General features: G+C 38.0%; 1 protein-coding gene and 1 pseudogene across 3 annotated transcripts in view; one reads left to right on the plus strand and one right to left on the minus strand.

Moving 5' to 3' along the window:
• Window positions 1-20,486, plus strand: part of MSRA (methionine sulfoxide reductase A) — a 581,108-nt gene that overhangs the window by 458,383 nt on the left and 102,239 nt on the right. The gene's annotated exons all lie outside the window — the stretch shown is intronic.
• LOC140520694 (large ribosomal subunit protein P1 pseudogene) lies at window positions 5,790-6,136 on the minus strand (annotated as a pseudogene).

The raw sequence follows: 20,486 nt of genomic DNA on the forward strand, positions 1-20,486 counted from the left end.
AAGAAGTGCACTTTAAATGTTATTGTCCATGTGGGTCCTTTTCCCTTTTTTATGATCTCTTTGGTTACAGACCTAGTGGTGCTATTACTGGGTCAAAGGGTTTACACAGTTTGATTGCCCTTTGAGCCTAGTTCCAAATTGTTCTCCAGAATGGTTGGATCAGTTCACAATTCCACTAACAATGCAGTAGTGTCCCAGTTTTCCCACATCTTCAACATTTATTATTAGCCAATCAGATAGGTATAAGGTGGTACCTCACAGTTCTTTTAAGTTGCATTTCTCTAATCAGTGGTGATTTAGAGCATTTTTTCATATGACTATAGATAGCTTTAATTACTTCATCTGAAAATTGCCTGTTTATATCCTTTGACCACTTATCAGTTGGGGAATGACTTGTATTCTTATTAGACTTGGTTCTCTATATATTTGAGAAATGAGGCCTTTATCAGAAGCACTTGCTGTAAAGATTGTTTCCCATCTTTCTGCTTTCATTCTAATCTTGGTTGCATTGGTTTTCTTTTGTGCAAAACTTTTTAAAATTTAATTTATCAATTTTGCATTTTCATAATATTCTCTGTCTCTTCTTTAGTCATAAATTCTTCCCTTCTCCATAGATTAACAGATAAAAACTATTTCTTGCTTTTCTACTTTGCTTATGGTATCACCCTTTAGGTCTAAATAATGTTTCTTCCTTGTATATTCTAATTCCTTCAGTTTCTTTTTCTTCTCTTATTGCTAAAGCTAATATTTCTAGTATAATATTGAATTAGAGTGGTCTTAATGGACATCCTTGTTTAACCCATGATCTTATTGGAAGTGCTTCTAACTTATTCCCATTACAGATAATGCTTGCTAATGGTTTTAGATAGTTGCTACTTATTATTTTAAGGAAAACTCCATTTGTTCCTATGTCTTCTCATGTTTTTAATAGGAATGGATACTATATTTTGTCAAAAGCTTCTTCTGGGACAGAGTAGAAAGATGCACATATTCTAGCTCTTCCCCCATAGCCCATAAAATATCTGTAAAGAATGACTCTCAACAAGTTCTAGAATGACAGAGTGGAGGAGACTTCCAGCCCAGGGTGACCTGGAAGGCCAACGGGAAAGGTCTGTCTGTCTGGGAAAGGTCTGTCACACCTGAGGTAGAGTGGAGCGCAGCCCAGCCTTGGCTGCACAGAGTGGAAGAAGGACCAGAGCAGGCCTTGAAGGTGGAATCCCCAGGGGCGGCAGTGGGGTTTTGCAGATCCCTCAATCCACATGCATCAAAAGTCAGTGGGAGGGCTTTTTCAGCTGGCTGAGAAGGGAGCCAGGTCTCCCATAGCTCTCGCCTCAGGAGGCAGCAGAGGCCAGCGAGAGCAGCGGCTCCCACAGCAGGCAGAAGCCAGCATCCATTGTTGCAGGCCTCGTAGCCTCTGGGGGAACTGAGCAGCAGATCTTAATCTCACACTGAGTGTCAATCTTGCCTACACCTAAAGCCCCTGGCACAATTGAGCAATTAATTTGAATCTCAGCCCCCAGTGCTGGCTTGGTGGAACTGGAGACCAGGTGGTTGTGGAGAGGACATTTTACTACTCACAGATTCTGGGCACAAAAGTGTCTGGTTGCTCCCAGATCAGTGTGTGCAGGCTTGATTGTGCCACCTTGGAGGAACTGGGATCTTACAGATCCCCAGAGTATACCCTACTCTTGTCCCAAAGAACCTGAAAGTCAAGTAACTAGTTGGGGAAATGCCCAAAAAAGGGAAAAAAAGTAAGACTATAGAAGGTTACTTTCTTGGTGAACAGATATCTTCTTCCATCCTTTGGGATGAGGAAAAACAATGCTTACCATCAGGGAAAGACATAAAAGTCAAGGATTCTGTATCCCAAACATCCAAAATAAATATTCAATGGTCTCAGGCCATAGAAGAGCTCAAAAAGCATTTTGAAAATTAAGTAAGAGAGGTGGAGGAAAAATTGGGAAGAGAAATGAGAGAGATGCAAGAAAATTATGAAAAGCAAGTCAACAGCTTGCTAAAGGAGACCCCAAAAAATGCTGAAGAAAATAACACCTTGAAAAATAAGCTAACTCATTTGGCAAAAGAGGTTCAAAAAGCCAGTAAGGAGAAGAATGCTTTCAAAAGCAGAATTAGCCAAATGGAAAAGGAGGTTCAAAAGCTCACTGAAGAAAATAATTCTTTAAAAATTAGAATGGAACAGATGGAAGCTAATGACATTATGAGAAACCAAGAAATCACAAAACAAAACCAAAAGAATGAAAAAATGGAAGATAACGTGAAATATCTCATTGGAAAAACAACTGAGCTGGAAAATAGATCCAGGAGAGACAAATTAAAAATTATGGGACTACCTGAAAGCCATGATCAAAAAAGAGCCTAAACATCAGCTTTCATGAAATTATCAAGGAATACTGCCCTGATGTTCTAGAACCAGAGGGCAAAATAAATATTGAAAGAATCCACTGATCACCTCCTGAAAGAGATCTGAAAAGAACAACTCCTAGGAACATTGTAGCCAAATTCCAGAGCTACCAGATCAAGGAGAAACTATTGCAAGCAGCTAGAAAGAAACAATTCGAGTATTGTGGAAGTACAATTGAGATAACACAAGATCTAGCATCTTCTACATTAAGGGATCGAAGGGCATGGAATATGATATTCCAGAAGTCAAAGGAACTAGGATTAAAACCAAGAATCACCTACCCAGCAAAACTGACTATAATACTTCAGGGGAAAAAATGGTCTTTCAGTGAAATAGAGGACTTTCAAGCATTCTTGATGAAAAGACCAGAGCTGAAAAGAAAATTTGACTTTCAAACACAAGAATCAAGAGAAGCATGAAAAGGTAAACAGCAAAGAGAAGTCATAAAGGACTTACTAAAGTTGAACTGTTTACATTCCTACATGGAAAGATATTTGTAACTCTTGAAACTTTTCTCAGTATCTGGGTAGTTGTGGGATTATACACACAAACACACATACATACAGCACAGGGTGCGTTGAATAGGAAGGGATCATATCTAAAAAAATGAAATTAAGTGGTGAGAGAGGAATATATTGGCAGGAGAAAGGGAGAAATGGAGTGGGGCAAATTATCTCTCATAAAAGAGGCTAGAAAAAGCCTTCTTAATGGAGGGATAAAGGGGGGAGGTGAAAGAGAAAAAGTGAAGCTTACTCTCATCACATTTGACTTAAGAAAGGAATAAAATGCACACTCCATTTGGTATGAAAACCTATCTTACAATATAGGAAAGTAGAGGAAAGGGGGATAAGCAGGGTGGGGGGGATGATGGAAGGGATGGCAAATGGGAGGAGAGAGCAATTAGAAGCAAACACTCTTAGGGAGGGACAAGGTCAAAAGAGAGAATAGAAGAAGTGGGGGACAGGATAGGATGGAGGGAAATATAGTTAGTCTTACACAACATGACTATTATGGAAGTTATTTGCAAAACTACACATATATAGCCTATATTGAATTGTTTGCCTTCTCAGTGGGGATGGGTGGGGAGGGAGGAAGGAAGAGAAGTTGGAACTCAAAGTTCTAGGAACAAATGTTGAGTATTGTTCCTGCATACAACTGAGAAATAAGAAGTACAGGTAATGGGGTATAGAAATTTATCTTGCCCTCCAGGACAAAAGAGAAGATGGGGATAAGGGAAGGGAGGAGTGTTAGGGTGGGCAAATTGGTGGAAGGGTTAATCAGAATGCTCAGTGTTTTGGGGTGGGGGGAGAGGAGAGATGGGGAGAAAATTTGGAACTCAAAAATTTTGTAGAAATGAATGTTGAAAACTTAAATAAATTTTTAAAAGAAGCTTCTGCATCTGTTGGGATAATCGTGATTTTTGTTGGATTTATTATTGGTGTGGTCAATTATGCTAATAGTTTTCCTAATATTGAACCTGTATTCTTGGTATAAATCATAGTGTATGATCCTTTTGATATATTGTTGTAATCTCCTTGCTAATGTTTTATTTAAAAAATTTGCATCAATATTCATTAGGGAAATTGCTCTACAATTTTCTTTCTCTGTTTTGGCTTTTCCTGATTTAGGTATCATCACTATATTTATGTCATAAAAGGAATTTGGTAGAGCTCCTTCTTCACCTATTTTCCCAAATACATATCTTTCCATGGCTCTTCATTACATCTAATTTTTATTGCATCATGCTCTGAAAAGAATGCATTTACAATTTCTGCTTTGCTGCATTTGATTGTAAGGGTTTTTACCCTAATATATGGTCAGTTTTTGTGTAGGTGGCATGCACTGTTGATAAAAAGGTATATTCTTTTCTATCCCCATTCAGTTTTCTCCAGAGGTCCATCATATCTAACCTTTCTAAAATTCTGTCCACCTTCTTAACTTTTTTTTGTTTATTTGTAGTTAGATTTTTCTAGTTCTTATATAGTTTTGCTGTCTATTTTTCCCTGTAACTCATTGAACTTCTTCTCTAAGACCTTGGATACTATACCAGTTGGTGCATATATGTTTGGTATTGATATTATTTCATTGTCTGTGGTACCTTTTAGCAAGATGTAGTTTCCTTCTTTGTCTGTTTTAATTAGATCTATTTTTGCTTTTGCTTTGTCTGAGATCAGGATTGCTACCCCTGCTTTTTTTACTTCAGCTGAAGCATAGTAGATTATGCTTCATATAATACATAATATCACACATAATAGATTATATATGTGTCTCTCTACTTCAAATGTATTTCTTGTAAACAACATATTGTAGGATTCTGGTTTTTAATCCTTTCTGCTATCTAGTTCCATTTTGTGGGAGAGTTCATCCCATTCACATTCACAGTTATGATTACTAACTATATTTCCCTCCATCCTGTTTTCCCCCAGTTTAATCTCCCCCTCTCTCTTTTCATCCTTTTCTTCCTCAATGGTGTTTTGCTTCTGACCATTATCTCCTTCAGTCTACCCTCCTTTCTTTACACAGATCCCCTTTTCTTTTCCCCTTCTGTTCCTACTTCCCTTTGGGTAAGATAGATTTTTTTTTTTACCCAGCTGAATGTGTATGTCATTCCGTCTTTGAGCCAAATCCAATGAGAGTAAATTCCAAACAATGCTTGCCCCCCTCTTTCTTTCCTTCCACTGTCACAGGTCTTTCATGCCTCTTCATGTGATACAATATGCCCTATTCTGCCTCCCCCTTTCCTCTTCTCCAAGTAGTACCCTTTTTTTTACCCTTTAATAAATGTTTTTAATTATGACATCAATTATCACATCACATCACACATCTCTAGGTATACTCCTTATAACTGCCCTAATAGAGATACAGTTCTGAAGAGTTACACATTATCATATTCCCATGTACAGATGTAAACAGTGGAGTGGAATGCAATGGGTTTTTTTCTTTCTTGTTTGGTTTTTTATGCTTCTCTTGAGTCTTGCATTTAAAGATCACATTTTCTCTTCAGCTCTGCTCTTTTCATCAGGAAAGTTTGGAAGGCCCCAATTTCATTGAATATCAATCTTTTACCCTAGAAGATTATACTCAGTTTTGCTGAGTAGTTCATTCTTGTTGGTAATCTAAGCTCTTTTGCCTGAGGGAATGTCATATTCCAAGCCCTCAAACCCTTTCATATAGAAGCTGCTAAGTCCTGCAAAATCCTGACTGTGGCTCCTAGATTTGTGAATTGTTTCATTCTGGCTGCCTGCAGGACATCATGGCCATTTTCCTTGATAATTTCTTGAAAGATGTTTTCCAGGCTGTCTTTTTTATCATGGCTTTCAGGTAGCCCATTAATTCTTTTTTTTTCTGAGTTAAGCTTTTTATTTAATATTACAAAAAAAATCAGTGAAAAGAATCAAAGCCCATATCATCATTTGACTCAGATTCTTTTTTTCCTTCCTTTTTCTCCTTCTCCTCAACTAGGGCAGTTATGCTAGCAGCAGTAGCCCCTCCAGCAGGGGTTAGCACCACCAACTGCTGAGACACGTCCAACTCCTACGTTGCAGAAGAGACTTGCAGTTTTACATTGGACAGGGTATTTGCAAATAATCCAGGCCAGAATGGTTCAACATTTACACTTGCTGCTTTAATGAGGGTATTGATTTTATCCCCTATAACTGTAACCTCATCGTTATGAAGGATGAGAGCAGAGTAGATGCAAGTGAACTCAGACATGGCCTTTTCAGCAGATGGATAAGGAGAGACTTGTTTGTAGTGGTACTAGTTGCCAGCTGAAGTGAAGGTTCACCCCAGTGCAACCTTAGCTTCCGAAGAAAAACCAAGCACCTTACAGACAACTGAAGAGTAGTCCAGTAATTCTTAAGTTATTTCTTCTGGATCTGTTTTCCAGGTCAGTTATTTTTTTCAGTGAAGTATTTTACATTTTCTTCTGTTTTTTCATTCTTTTGATTTTGTCTGACTGATTCTTGTTGTCTCATAGATACATTAGCTTCTACTTGCATAATTCTAATTTCCAAGGAATTATTTTCTTTAGTTGGCTTTTGTACCTCCTTTTCCATTTGCCTGATTCTGCTTTTAAAGGAGTTTTCTTAAACTGATTTTTTTTTCCAGTGTGGCTCATTCTATTTTTTAAGTTGTTTTCTTTTATCAATTTTTGTTCTTCCTTTTCTGAGACATTGGCTCATTTTTCATAATTCTCTTGAATAACTCTCATTTCTTTTCCCAATTTTTCTTCTCTCTGTCTTACTTGATTTTTAAAATCCTTTCTGAGCTCTTCCAAGCTCCTTGAGACTTTGCATGTTGGCTTTTTGACATTGCCATCCTCTTCTGAGATTGTGTTTGGATTTTCCCTGTCACTATTGTAGCTTTCTATGGTCAAGGCTCTTTTTTTATTTTTTACTCATTTTTAAAAGTTTAGCTCGGTTCCTGGGATACCGAGGGCACTGTCCCAAGCTTCTTGAACTGGGTGCCAGTGGCCCAGTCACTGGCTTTCTGTGCTGTGGCCTCTCGGGTTGGCGACTTGCCTAGTACGCTAGTGACACCTGTTCTACCTTTGGTTCTGGGGCCTCACAGCTGGCCTTCTGTGCCACTGGCCTGTTGAGCCAGGGCCAAGCATGGGGTCTTGGGTGATGATCTATGTTGTGGCTGAGAGCCTCTCACTAGCTTGTCCAGATACCACCTGAACAGGGCTGCACTTACCTTTTAGCTAAGTGAGAGAGAACTTTCCTGAAGTCTTTCTAAGTTATCTTAGTCTGGAAAATTGTTTCATTCTGTCTTTTTCTGGATTCCATCACTACAGAATTCTTTTAACATTGTTTCTGAGGGAAACTGGGGAGAATTCAGACAACTACCTGGCTTCTCTGTACCATCAGTATTATGGTGCCCTGCCCTCAGTATTAGGATATTGACCAGAATTTTAGTAACTACTAGCCTCTCTGTCAGAAGTCAAGCCAGTAAAAACCATAGTAAGGCAAGTATGAGTCAATCTAAAATTTTCAGCAAACATCAGGTTATAAAAGGCAAAGAGCTAAAGGTTAAGAGATATGGGGAAGACTGTTTCCATCCCCCTGGAAGAAGGGATATACACAGGGCATAGCTGACAAGCAAAAGGTGTACAGTCCTTCTAATCCTTCTTAGTGGAAGGACTGTTAGTGCCCAGGGTAAGGAAGATAACTGAGGCGTTTCTGAGAAAGACTCACCTTAGACATAGTTTTTTCCTCAGTGCAGTTCAAAGCAGAGCAGATGAAAGACTGCAGAGGTTTTGATAGCTCATAACCCTGCTGAAAATAATGGGGCTATGCATGAGTCCCACTTCAGTAATGGTTCAGAGTGAGTTTGAAGGTAATGTTTTGCCTAAGGCTGAGATAAAGCCAAAATTTGATTCTACAGTGATTGATGATATTTGGTTATTGTTGAGAAATCGGGACACTGAGTTGTTTTACTGGCTCAGACAGGAACTTACTGTGTGACCATGGGAATGTCACTTTCCTCCTTCAGCCTTCAGTTTTTGCATCTGTTAAATTAGCGGGCTGATCTAGATCAAAGGTTCTTAATTGTATATGTGTGTCTAGTAAACCTGTGGACCTCTTCTCAAAGTAAGGTTTTTAAATACCTAAAAATATAATACATAGGATTACAAAAGAAATCAATTATATTGAAATATACAACAAAACAAGAACAAAATAATTTCATTCACCCTAGATTAAGAATCTCTGCACTAGATAATCTATATATAGCATGTCTACCAGCTCTAATTCCATTTTACTAACATATGGAATAATTAGATATTCCAAATAATTTAAAGACTTTCCTCTCTTTGGTCAGAATGTACAGGAAAAAAATATGTTAACTAGGGTGATTAACTCTTCTCTGAAGCTCTTTAGTGAGACAGTATCCTTGCAAAGCACAGTATTTTCATATCATTGACTAGAATTGTAGCTTTTCTTGAAATCAACCACTTGGGAACAACTTGCAGCCTTGAATACTGTCCATCTCCTTTAATTCTATGGAGACAGGGGTGCATTCAGTCAAGGCTGCAAGAATCTTGACAAAGGAAGAAGACCTATTGGAGGTCTTGTTTGCCTTGTTCCCAAGAGAGCCTCAAGCCATTATTGTTATTGAAAGCTTGCCGCATCTTTGTATTTTTAGATCTCACGTACTCCACACTCTTTCAAATGGATTTCTCCTGCCAGCATAAGTAAAGAACTGAAACAATAAGTGATGTTTGTTAACTATAACTCATGTTAAATTATATCTACTAGCCACAACCCTTTCCCACTGTGGTGGAAATTTTATCAAGTCCTTCCCAATTTTAGCTACATGTTGAAGTATAGTCCAGTGGTTAGAGCTATAGTCTACAAGTCAGGAGACTAGGGTCCAAATTCTTGATCGCTCTGTAGTATTAGACACTGTTGACCATCCTCTCTACCTAGAAATGTTTTCCTCTCTCGGTTTTCCTGACCCTGCTCTCTTAGCTCCTTTCTTGTTTATCTGCCCATTCCTTCTCAGTCTTTTTTGCTAGATCATCATTGACATGCAGATTTACCATTACTATGGGTATAACCCAAGGATCCATCCAGATATCTTCTTCTATCTATGTTCTCTCTTAGTGGTCTCATTGGAGCTCCCTTGGGTTCAGTTATCATCTCTATCATAATTACTCCCAAATCTTAGTTCTGGTCTCTTTCCTGAGCTCCAGTTCTTTATCTTGAATTTCAGGATCTCAAATTTAACATATCTGAAAAGGAACTCATTTTCCTCAAAGCCTAACCTTCTTGCAAATTTCCTGATTCCTGTGGATGGCACCACTATCCTTTCAGTCACCCACATTCACAACCCCTTCCTTGACTCCTCACTCTCTCTTGTATTCCACATCCAGCTCCCAAGTCCTATGCATTCTATGTCTACATCTGTCACACCCATCCTCCTCTTCACTCATAGAGTCACTTTCCTAGTTCAGGTCCTTGTCAACTCTTGCTGGAGCCGTTACAGTAACTTTCAACTTGGCCTCCCTGCCTCAAGTGTCTACTTTTTTTTTCTAATCCATCTTTATATATCTGCCAAGTGATATTCCTAGAGCACACATCTGAAAGCTTCTCTAAAAGTTCTAGTGACCCTATCTTGCCTCTAGAATCAAATGCAAACTCTTCTGTTTGGCATTTAAAGCTATTCACAGTCTGGTTTGAGCCAGCCTTTTCATTCTTATTTCACATTACCCCTCCCCACCTCCACCTCCACCTCCACCTGCTATGTGATTTAGCCAAACCATCCCACTTACACTTAATCACACATGAAATGCCACCTCCCCCTTCCATGCCTTTTCCCAGGCTTTCCCCCATGCCTAGAATATACTTCTCCTCACTTTTACCTCTTGGAAATCCTAGCTTTCTTTGAAGCTTAGCTCAAGTACTGCTTCTTACATGAGGTTATATTCCTAATATCCTCAGTTGTTAGTACCTCACCCTCATTGAAACTGACTTGCATTTACTTTGCACTTATTTTATTTATAAGGGAATAAGCATTTCCTAAGTGCCTACATGTGCCACTGTGTTAAACACTTTATAAAGAGTATCTCTTTTGATCCTCACAATAACCTTCTGATGTAAGTGCTATTAAGATTTCCATTTTACAGTTGAGGAAACTGAGGCAGACAGGTTAACTGTCTAGAGTTACACATCTAGTAATAAGAGGCCAAATTTTGTCAGAACTTCTTGACTCCAGGCCCAGTGATCTATCCACTGTGCCACTGAACTGTTTGCACAACAGTTGTGGAGCAGAACTGAAGTCAAAATCCCTAGAATCTATTCCACTACACTATGATGCATACATGACTAACAGATGTAACAGATCATTGGTCCAAGGGGCTGGGACAGCCTCTCCCACCCACTAAGGGGCCCAATTCTGGACACATATCAACCAGATTTGAGCCTCATTATGCCCCCATAATTCTGTCTTAACAAATTATCTCATCAGATCAAATGGCCTTTTCTCAATTCTCGTCCTCTTTAACCTTTCTGCAGGCTTTGATACTGCTGATTAATCTTATCTCTTGACACTGTATTCTCTTTAAGTGTTCACAGCACTCTCTGTCCTGGTTTTCTTCCTCCCTTTTTTATCTCCCCTTAGTCTTCTTTGCTGGTTCTTCATCCATGGGTCATTTCCACTAAAGATGGACATTGCACAGAGTTCTGTCCTCAGTTCTCTTCTCTTCTTCCACTATGCAGTTTCACTTGGTTATCTCATCAGTTCCCATAGATTGAATTATTATCTCTATGCTGATGATTCTCAACTCTACTTCTCCAGCACTAACTTCTGTGCTTTCAGCCATCTCCCATTGCTTGTTATACATCTGTCAAGATGTCCTATAGATATCTTAAACACTAATCCAAAACTGAACTTATTATCTTTACATGCATACTTTCCCTTCTTCTTACCCGCTGCTGTTACTGTCTAGGGTGCCACCTGCCTCCTAGTCACCCAGGCTTGAAACGTAGGTGTAATCCTCACTTCCTTACTATTTCTCAGCCACTGTATTCAATCAATGACCAACTGCAGTCATTTCCACCTTCTGACACTGTCACCATGCCTCATGCTGACGTTCATCACCTGATATCAAACTAAGTCTGCTAGTCAGTCTTACCTGACTCAGGTCTCTCCTCATTCCACTTTATGCTCTTCTTTGTTGTCCGAGTGATCCTCTTAAAGCATAGGTCTGACCATGTCACCAAGTTACTCAATGTACTCTAGTGGCTTGAAATCACTTTCAGGATTAAATATAAAATCCACTATTTGGCATCCAAAGCCCTTCATAGCCTATCACCTTTGTAGTGTTCTTGTGCAATATATCTACACACACACACGCACACACTCATATACATGCACTCTTCATTCCAATGACACTGACCTCCTTGCTTTTCCTCAAGCAGTACTCTGTTTACGTCCCCTAACTCCAGGCATTTTTGCTGCCTATCCTCCAAGCCTGGGATGCTCTCCCTTTTCAGCTCTACTACTTGGCTCCCCTACTTTACTTCCCCACATTCTATAGGAAGCCTTTCCCAATCCTCCTTAATTCTAGTACTTTCCCTCCGTTGATTTTTCCAATTCATCCTGTATATAGACTTTGTTTATAGTCGTTTACATGTTGTCTCCCCTATTTGACTATGAACTTCTTGAGAGCAGAGATTGCCTTTTGCCCTTCTTTGTATCTCCAACACTTAGCACAGTGCCTGGTACATAGTAAGCTCTTATGGACTGATTTGAGTAACCTCAAGGTCCATATCTCCTAGCACATTCAAGCATGACTTGGGTTCATCTGCTGGTTAGTAGTTATAGCTTTCTTCTGAGAAACTTTATAGTATCTGTAGGAATAACTTTCCACAGGGCATACAGCAGTCAGAAGCCCAGGAACTACTCTCAAGGTAGCCACAGGGTTCAAAAAGTACATCTTTCTGGATCACTATTCTGGTCATTTGTACACAGAAAAAGAAATGCAAAGCAAAAGAGGCAACTAGAACTTTGAAATTCACTTTCAGTCTCGCACAGACATGCGTATGTGCTTGCTGCCGTGTATGGGCAGTTACCAATACTACTAGAAGAAAATAGAAAAAGAAATCTCCTTCTCTTTGGGGAAGTCAAAGGGAGATTTGTCAGAGTCCCAAGCCATGAACATAGAAATTGTCTCTCTCTGAAGTCTACTGAGTCAAATGCTTTTGCTACTCATTGGCCAGTCTTCTTTGACACACCCACTTCTGTGCTCAGGCAGCTTACATCTCTTGGAGTGTTGTTGTTCAGTCATTTTCAGTTGTGTCTGACTCCTTGTGACCCCATTTTAGGGTTTTCTTGGCAAAAATGTTGGAGTGCCTCACCATTTCCTTCTCCAGCTCATTTTACAGATGAGGAAACTGAAGCAAACAGAGTTGGTTAGCAAGTGTCTGAGGCTGGATTTGACTTCAGGGAGAGGAGTCTTCCTGTCTCCAGGCCTGGCACTCTATCCACTGTACTACCTAACTGGGTACTAGTACTAAGTAGTACTAGATTAGTACTAGTACTAGATTAGTACTAATCTAATCCTATTGGGATTAGATTATGCCATTTTCCTTACCCTCTAGGACCCTACAACCCATCAACAGAGAATTTATACTTTTGCTGACTATTTTATGCTCATTCTAGATTGTAGAAGTTGATCATTGACTGCTAAAATACATTAAAAAGTCAGAGGAATTGCAATGCATAGCTGAGTGACCTTTGTGGCTCTTTACGTACTTGTGCCATTAAGAAGTAGTTGCTTAGTTAGCAATGACTTCTCATTCCTTTCTTCAGCCTGTAATTTAAGTGATTTTCATTCTCACAGGCAGTTTTGCCCAGGCTGATAGAGTACATGTACTGAGATAACTCTCCTGTCATCCTCTGCTCCTTTTCCTGTGTTGTAGCAGAAAGAGACTGAAATAAGAGTTAGTAAGTTAAGGTCCTAGTCTCAGCTCTGCTGTTGAATCACTTACTGTGTGACTTCGGAATGTCACTTTACCTTTTAGCATTTCAGTTTACTTTCTTCAGTCTCACATTTATAAACCTTTTCCCCTCCCAAAAGTGACCTTCATAGGGTGGCAATATTAGCTCTTTAACCATTTCCTCTCCTTGCCATATTTTTTTCTAGCCCAATTAAGTGATTGTACTAGAGAAATTCCAGTGCCTCACTTCCAGCTGTATGATTCTTAATCTTCGTAAAGGATAACATTTTTCTATTTCTTTCTTTCTTTCTTAGCATATTATTCTTTCCTTCATGGACGAGTCCAAGAACCCTAGGAGGGAAATAATTTTATTAGATCTCAGGCACAACATTTATTTTCCCTTTTCTCATTTTTAATGTTTGGGCTTTAAAAACATTGTGTCTTCTTTTCTGTTCTATTTTTTTCCTTTGTTAATGGGCCTGTGGGTATGTCTACTGGCCAAAGAAAATGCTTAAATCCTGTCAAAGACAGGGACAGAATGGGATTGACACACAGACCAAGATCTACAAAGCCTTTTCTGAGGTTGCTCCCTCTCCCCTATCCTGACTTTAGTCAGTTGTCAATAATAGGTTTTGTTGTAGTGATTGGGTTTTTCTCATGGCATTAGAAGGTCCTTCCTCTGCTTCTCGCTTTCTCCCCACTACTTGAATGTCCTTTTCAACACAAAATTTTCTATTCCCACCAGATCAAACCAAGAACATATCTTTTCTATAACCAATAAGCCAAGCAAATAAAAAAGATTAGAAAGTCAAAAGCCTATGAAAGAGGATTTGGTCAGGGGATCGCTGGATCTAAATTCTTAGGAGATTTCATCTGGTTGAGTATGTTTATATTTACTGTCCATTTCAGAAATTTTCATACATTTTCTTCCCAGCTGACTTTGGTCTTAGGTATATTTTCCTGGTCCTTATCACAGATGTAGCCATTGTCTAAGTATCATTCCTCTGAGGTCTTGAGAACTTGAGAGGTGCTGTACCCTCTTGCTCTCCTTTCTCTTCTCCCTTTGCCCCCTTTCTAACTACTGATTAAATGGATAACATTTTTGAAACAACAGAAGGATGTGCTATTATGCTGATAGCATTCCAGTAAAAAATTCTTTGATGCAATTGGTGATAAAAGCAACCAAAAGAAACAGTGCTCAGGGACCCCAGCCAGCATCTTCCATCACCAAGTTCACTTGATTCAGGCATGCAAGATTAGACCAGAAAGAGATTTTTTCCCCCCTGAAAATATTTATTCCCCTTTTCTTTTCTTCCTTTTCATATTTCTTTATCACAAGGATAATAATGTATTTTAAATTAAAATAATTCTACTAGGAAAAACTTCATAAACTAAACAGTGTGGTTTAATGTATCTTTTTTATCCCTAGTTAATTTGCACAGGGCTGGTCACAGAGTAGGCATTTAATAAATTGTTGACTTGATTATCTGCTATGTATAAAACTCTATGATAGATTGTGAAGGAGGAATATAGACATCAGTAATATACAGCTCCTGCCCTCATACAGCTAATGCTCTATGCAGAGAGACCTAGTGGTATTGATTTCTTGTTTGAATGTTGACAAATAAGTTCCCTTCTCTATACCTCAGATTTATATCTATAAAAATGCAGCATAATATCTTGTCAGTAAATTCAATTCAACAAATGTTCATTAAGCATTTACTATGTGCCCAGCACTGTGCTAAGCACTAGAGATACAAAAGATAGTCCCTGCCTTGATGAACTTAGAATCTAATGGGTCAGACAACACGTAAACAAATTTATACCAAACAGGTTATATACAGGATAAAAAGAAAATATTTAACAAAGAAAAGGCACTGAAGTTAAGAGAGGTTGGGGAAGGGTCCCTGCAGGAAATTTAGTTGAAACATAAAGGATGCCAGGGAAGGCCACAAATCAAAATGGAAGAGGGAGAGAGCATTCCAGGCATGAGTGACTGCCAGAGAAAATGCTCAGAGCTGAGAGAGGGCGTATCTAATTTGTGAAACAGCCAGGAGGCCAGTGTTATTGGATCAAAGAATATATAGGGAAGTAAGACGTAAGAAAACTGGAAAGGTAGGAGGGGCCTAGATGGGCATTGAATGCCAAGCAGAGCATTTTATATTTGCTTCTGTAGGCAATAGGAAGCCACTGGAGTTCATTGGGAGTGAAGGGTAGGGGATGAGTAGAGTGGATTGATTACATGATCTAACCTGCATTTTAGGAAAATCATTTAGTGGAATGGAGAATGGATTGGAGTGGGAAGAAACTTGAAGCAGGCAGAACCACCAACGGACTACTGCAGTGGTCAAGGAATGAAGTGAATAATGATAATATTCATAGGATATCGAATAATAGACCCAGAGCTTTCAAAAGACTTTAGAAATGATCTGGTCTAAAATCCTCATTTTACAGGTGAAGAAACTGACCAAAGAAGTGACGTGACTTACTCAGGATCACACAGTGAGTTAGAGACAGGGCATTCAAGGCTTCTGACTCCCCAATCCAGAGCTTTCTCTGAGATGATGTCTGTGTTGCATAAACCATGCCACAAAGTAAAGAGATGTTGTTTATGATGGTTTTTTTCAGTAGTTACATGTCTTCCTCACAGGACAGGGACTAATTGGACTGCATTGGACTAAGCACTCAGCTACAGCAAGAGTTCTATGCTTTTATTGATGTGGACAGCACTGCCAACTTTGCAAATATTCCAACCCTCTCACATTTTCTCATCCTGTACAATTCTTGACTCTTTTGAGAAATCTTCCATAAGACATTAGCAAATGCATTGGAGACATTCCTCTGGTTCTGTTAATATTCTATAGATAACAATGCAACACTTAGTCTGTCCGTCTTCTGTATGTATTAAGTGAAGTCCAGCTGGTATGCAGACTTTGCTTTCTTAAGTACCGTTTTTGTTTTCTCACATAGGACATGCTAAGATGGATCATGAAACTAGATCCCTATAGAAATTCTGGCAAATATGTTTTATTTCATATCTATTTCCCCCTTTCTAGTTTCACCTAGGAATACTCTTAGGATGATCTGACTAAGCTGTATGTCATACCAAGTTTTCCATTGGTTTTTCATTTATACTTTCTTTTACTGTTTGTAAACATCTCTCCTTTTCAGAACTTTGTTGTAAATCATCTTGTATGCTAGCTGATGTTGCCATTGGTTGCCATTTTTGTCCAGAAGATTAAATGTTTGTTGGCTAAAGTGCTTTCTAGGTCACTTTGACCTCTCTGCTGTGGTAATTATTTTTCATTGGTTAAACCTTTCTAAGAAATAGTGATATTAGAGTCAATGCCTTTTATCCATTTTCCCATTTTTCAGGGCAGCAATTTCAAGATCTAATTGCATGTAGTATATTCTTGTCTTTATTCTTTTTTCTAATTTGCTATTGACTTTGACCTATGTTTTTAACAGTCTATGATGTCTTCACACTGATAGCTTCTTCTGAAATGACTTTATCAACAGATTGTTTTCTTCATGTTAATCTAGGGTCAAGTTCTTTTTTTTGTAAAAGTTCATACTTGGCACATGCAGCACCTTCCAGTGGCATATCTATTATATACAGATATGAACTTTTCAAGAATATGTAATCCCTTAACCTCTTTTTTTCTGTGATCTTGAATCATATTTTCCCATGTATTTTTTTTTTTTGCTATCCTTACCTGCCTACATACACACTGAAGTCATCATATATTAAAATCTGTGTTAACTTAGTTTGAATGATCTTGTTCAATTAAAATAGCTGTTATTTAGTATGTTCTATGTACTGCTCTATGTGCTAGAGGTACAAAGAATATATTGAAAAATAGTGTTTGGGTGGGAGGTTAACTAGATGACCCTTAAGTTCTCTTGCTCTTTTAAGACTATGATTCTAAAAAATCTTTGTCCTGCTTCATAATATTTTACATCCTTGATATTTTATGAAGCTTTTTTTAGTTTCAGAATATCTGAACATTGTAAGAATTTGTTGTCAAATGTGTTATGTAAACCCAGTCATCTTTGTTAATGTTAATAAAACCTTATGTTAATAGAACTTCTGAATAAACCACATAGAAGAAAATTTGATGGAGGAAGAGTCTTTAAGACAGAAATAAATGTGAAAAGGCAAGCTAGAGCCAGACTGGGAAGGGCTTTAAATGCGAAATAGAGTAGTTTACATTTGTTTCCTGGAAGTATTGGGAGTCACAGAAGCTTTCTAAGCAAGAGGTTACTTGTTTAGACCTGTGATTTAGCAAGATTATTTTGGTAGCTGTGTGGGAAATGGATTGAAGAGAGGAGAGAACGTATAAGGGGAGACAGACTAGGGGGCTATTGTCATAGTCCAGGGTGAGAAGTGATGAAGACTTAAAACTAGGATTATGAACCTGTGAGTTGATGGAAAAGGATGGATGTTGTTGAAAACTAAAAATAAATAAATAAACACAATTAACAACCAAAAAAGAAAAGAAAAGAATGAATATGACCTATGTGGTAGAGATAGAATAAACAAAACTTAACAGTTGATTAAATATGGGAATGGGAAATGAAGGAAAGAGAGGAGTCAAGGATAAAACCAAAGTAGCAAACTTAGGTGACGAAGAATGGTATTTCCTTCAGTAGATAAAGGGAAGCTTGAATAAGGTCAGGTTTAAGAAAGAAATTAGTTCTTTTTTGGAAACATTGGTTTTGAGATGTTTATATAACACTCAAGTGGAAGTGTACATTCATTCAATCATTCATTGATTTAATAAAAATCTAGAGATTAGAGTTTAGGAGAGAGATTAATGCTTAACATAGGGTTAGGGACTAGATTTATGATTTTACTGATAGTGAGTACTCCAGGATGAATAAAAATTAGGGCAAATTGTCATTTTCTCTGAAACTTATTAATACGTTGTATTATTTGCTCAAGGTCATGCAGCCCCTATATGTCTGAAATGGATGAGACTTGAGCACAGGTCTTCCTGATTTCAAGGTCAGCTCTCTATCCATTGTGAAATGCTGACTCTTTGAAAAGAAGAATTACAAATTTGGGATTTGTCTGCATAGAGATGAAAATTAAACCACTGGGAACTGATGAGATAATAAAGAAAAAGAACATAGAAAGAGATGATAAGAGAACCTAGGACAAATTCTTGAAAATACTCACAGGTAGAAGATAGGAGAGAAGGATGGTCTAGCAAAAAACATTAAGAATGGTCAGCTAGGTAGGAGAATCAGTAATTCTTATTAATGTCTCCATAAAATTTCTCTACTTTATCCTCTGATGTTTCCACACGATCTGTAATTGCCTTAAATGTGGTCTGTTGTAAGGTGGTTTGTTTCTGTTCATTGGCTAACTCCTTTCCTCAACTCTTTGAAGAAAATTTGTGAGCAGCCCTTTCATTTAGTTACAACTTATTTATGGCTTTTGAGCTCATTTGTCCTAATAATGTCTTCTAGATCTGATTAATCTTCTAAGGGTTTACTAACTACTTGACTACTGGTCATTATACAAAGATGCCACTTTGAGTACCAGTAGAGTATTGTAAATATTCTAACAACTGTGTGATTCTTAGATACGCTTTCCCATTTACTGTCAATTCTACCTCTGTAGGACTGTAGAAGTAGAAGGGAGCCCTGTACAGGATTGAGGATCATTAAAAAAATTTTTTTTTAAATTTCTTTTGTACGTCAGCTTTGTTAAAAAAAAATAATTTGTCTATATAAATATATAATTATATAATATACAATAGAAATAATAATATAACAATAATAATTTGTTTAGCAGCCAACTCTCAGTTGAAGAGCCCCTTTATACTCATGGTCCTCAGAAATTGGATACAGTCTGTTTTTGGAAGTAGACTAGAAATCTTTCCAGTTTGGCACAATCTCTCAGAACATATGTTTCTTTGGTGTAGCTTTTGAGAAACCCAGGTCACCTCCACACCATGTTGCAGCACAAGAATAGGACTCTTATTGAGAGATAATAAACTCTGATTTACCTGTTTTTCCAAGTTGAGAGGAAGAGACAATAGTCATTTTGTCAAAATTTCTTACAGAGCCCTTTTCTTCTCTCTTTTCATTCTTGTAAGTATTGAGGTCTAGAAAATTAAAGTTAATTTGTGTTTTTGTTATTGCTTTAAAATTCAAAGACTCCTTGCCAATTAGAAAAAATTTAGTATAGCCGTTATGTTTAAAAACAAAAATTTTAATAAGAACATTGAAAATGCTAATTAGAGTTTCTCCTTGCAGATAGTAATATGGTTATTTTGCAACAGAAATGAAAGATCTTCTGTTTTGTGGATTGACCTTACTATTTACAAGTAAAAAGTAAGTCAAATACAGAGAACTATTTGGACTTTCCAAAAAACACTAAGATTATTAGCTCTGAGTTTAATCGATCAAAATAAGTAAATATCTATGCAAATAGAAACTCATTTTATCTTTCACAACCATCAGAATTTCTCAAACATTAATGTCTTCCATGTGTTTTGTGATGTATCAGTCTTCAATCGGTGGATGAGAATCTCCTGAGTTTAAATCTGGCCTTAGACACTTAATAGTTATGTGACCCTGAACAAGTCACTTAACTTCTGTCTGCCTCAGTTTCCAAATTTGTAAAATGAGAATAATAATAGCTCCTATCTTGCAAGTTCCTTGTGAGGATCAAATGAGATAAGATTTTTAAAAATTGTTTGCCCCAGTGCCTGACACATAGTAAGTGCTATAGAAATGCTTATTCCTTAACTTTAATTTCCTTCCTTTCCTGGTATAACTATTGAGCTGTCTCCTTGGTCATGCCCTTCTCTTCTCTCATAGGAGAAAGTGAGTGTAGTTGCAGGAAGCTTTCCTTATGCTGCTCTGCATGGAAGACTCATTACCACCCTGCATCCACTTTCTTTTTCTCTACTAACTTCAAAATGAGGTCATAGTGATATAGAAGAAACCAAACCAAACCCAGAAAAGGCTGGTGATTCCAGCTGTAATGGATTGCTTTGTTTATTCTACTCAGCACATCCGAAGCAATTTGATACAATATTGATAGGAGATTGGAAGACAGCCCAGACCGGAAGGGACTGAAGAAACTCAGACTGCCTCACGGGAGTGGCAAGGCGTGTTCAAAGTCATAAAAGTTAATGGAAGAGCAAGCACTAGAACTTGGGCCTTTGTTGACTCGGTGTCCAAAACTCTTTTCTAGTAGGCCAAGCTACTACCCTCTTAAATAAATGTATTGACAATTCCATTTGGTTTTGAATGGATCTAGACATCCTAAGGAAGGTGAGAAGAGCTGAATAATCCATTTGGTAAATAAACTTGTTCTGCCCAGACACTCATCTATGTAAGGGAGAATGTAGCCCCCTTATCACAGAAGATAATACCTTTCTGACACTCACTCCTACCTTCATGTCTAGAACTCCCCAGTGGAGACACAATGGATTTGGCAACTTTTAAACATGTTTATGATTTCCTCTGGTATGACTCACTTGTATTAATGGTATTAACTCCAAAAGAACAGAAGAAGGTCTCCGGCTCAGAAGTGTTTCTTCAGTTCCTAGACCGATTGCGTATTGAACTCCACTGATTCCAGAGCTTTTCCCTTCCAG

Source organism: Notamacropus eugenii, chromosome 1, assembly GCF_028372415.1.
Source record: "Notamacropus eugenii isolate mMacEug1 chromosome 1, mMacEug1.pri_v2, whole genome shotgun sequence".
Classification (NCBI taxonomy): Eukaryota; Metazoa; Chordata; class Mammalia; order Diprotodontia; family Macropodidae; genus Notamacropus; species Notamacropus eugenii.